This window comes from Zalophus californianus, chromosome 2 (genome assembly GCF_009762305.2).
Source record: "Zalophus californianus isolate mZalCal1 chromosome 2, mZalCal1.pri.v2, whole genome shotgun sequence".
Taxonomy (NCBI): Eukaryota; Metazoa; Chordata; class Mammalia; order Carnivora; family Otariidae; genus Zalophus; species Zalophus californianus.
The window spans coordinates 141,750,363-141,752,347 of NC_045596.1; the positions used below are offsets into that span (position 1 = coordinate 141,750,363).

The 1,985-nt window shown below is 35.1% G+C and overlaps 1 pseudogene; it reads left to right on the top strand.

Annotated features, from left to right (window-relative positions):
* The first annotated feature begins 264 nt into the window (after nt 1–264).
* On the top strand, nt 265–1,578 carry LOC113925872 (annotated as a pseudogene).
* Nucleotides 1,579–1,985: the final 407 nt, after the last annotated feature.

A 1,985-nucleotide genomic window follows, 5' to 3' on the forward strand; every position in this document is an offset into this window, starting at 1 on the left:
ACATATATAATCTTGTCATAACTTCCCAATATGTTAATGTGAGCAGCTCATCCTACTGCAGTTAATAAAATATTCACCCTCCATTTTACCCTTTTGCAAGAGGCTTTAAAATTAAAAAAAAAAAAATACCTATTTAGAAAACACAGAGAAATGTGTGGTCTATTGAGAGAGAGATAGGATAAGTGATGAGCTTTAAAATAATTAGGAAGAGTAACCCAAACTCGGAGGAAAGTCTTGGGGAGTCAGGGACAACTAGAAGCCAAAATGAAGGTGAACATTCTGAGCCAGAACCCGGACAACAATGTCCGCGAAACTGAACTGGACTTACAAAGAGTTCAAAGAAACTATGATCCTACCTTACATCCTTTTCACAAGAATATGTAAGAGCTTTAAATGCTACCAAACTGGAATGGGTATTTGCAAAATCATTCCTTGCTTCTCTGGATGGTCACTGAGATGGAGTCAATTGCTTGGCAAAACATCCAAAGATCCTGGCTACTGTCGTTTCTGGGGCATGTAATGGAGAGGTTAGAATTTGGAACTTGACTAAATGAAAATATATCCATACAATACAAGCACATGAAGGTTTTGTCCGAGGAATATGTAGTCACTTTTGTGGGACTTCTTTTTTTTACTGTTGGGGATGATAAAACTGTGAAGCAGTGGAAAATGGATGGACCAGGCTATGGAGAAGAAGAAGAACCATTGCATACAATATTAAGAAAAACAGTGTATATAGGAATTGATCATTACTGGAAAGAAGTGTTTTTGCCACATATCGACAGCAAGTAGACATTTAAGATGAACAAAGAACAAGTCCTATATGTTCAATGACTGGGGATTCAACAGTATATAAGTAGTGTTAAATTTAACCCAATTGTGACATTTCTCTTGGGACGTTGTGCTTCTGACAGGAATAGAGTATTGTATGATATGAGGAAAGCTACTCCCCTGAAAAAGGTCATCTACATATGAGAACAAATACAGTTTGTTGGAACCCTAAGGAAGCTTTCGTTTTTACTGCAGCAAATGAAGATTATAACTTGTGTACTTTTGATATGCATTCACAGGACACTCCTGTAATGGTATATATGGATCATGTATCTGCAGTGCTTGATGTGGATTACTCTCCCACTAGGAAAGAGTTTGTGTCTGCTAGTTTTGATAAATCTATTTGTATCTTTCCTATAGACAAAAGTAGAAGCAGGGAACATGCAACATGTTATCTGTGTAAAATGAACTTCTGACAGCAAATATATTATGTGTGGATCTGATGAAATGAACATTCGTCTATGGAAAGCTAATGCTTCTGAAAAATTGGGTGTGCTCACATCACGAGAAAAAGCAGCCAAAGATTATAACCAGAAGTTGAAGGAGAAATTTCAACATCATCCTCATATAAAAGGCATTGCTCATCACCGGCATCTACCAAAATCTATCTACAGCCAGATCCAGGAACAGCACATCATAAAGGAAGCTCGCCAACCAAAGGAGGTGAATCGTCTCAAACATGGCAAGCCTGGGTCTGTGTCAATTGTGTCAGAGAAGAAGAAACACATAGTGGCACTTGTGAAATAATACTTGGTATTCCTACCAATCCTGATGTATAATTGTTTGTTACATTTTGATGTGTGGACTCTGCAAATAAAGTACTAGCTCTAGAAGAATAAAAATAAACAAATAAATAAATAAATAAAAAATAATTGGAAAACAACAAAATAGAAAAAGAATACAGTAGACAATTTACCTTTGGGCAGTAAAATGGCACTCAAGGTCAGTGTTTGCCACATCAATTATTATTAAATAGGAAATTTTTAAATTACTGCTTAATGATTTATGATCAGAACAATATCTGATAGTACATATTTTCACTTTTATTAACTAGTGTATATGTACAAACATGGTAGTACAGGGAAAAAAGAAAATCTATAATTTTCATAAAGTGTCAGAGTCATATTTAATTTATTAAAATATAAAATGGAAAA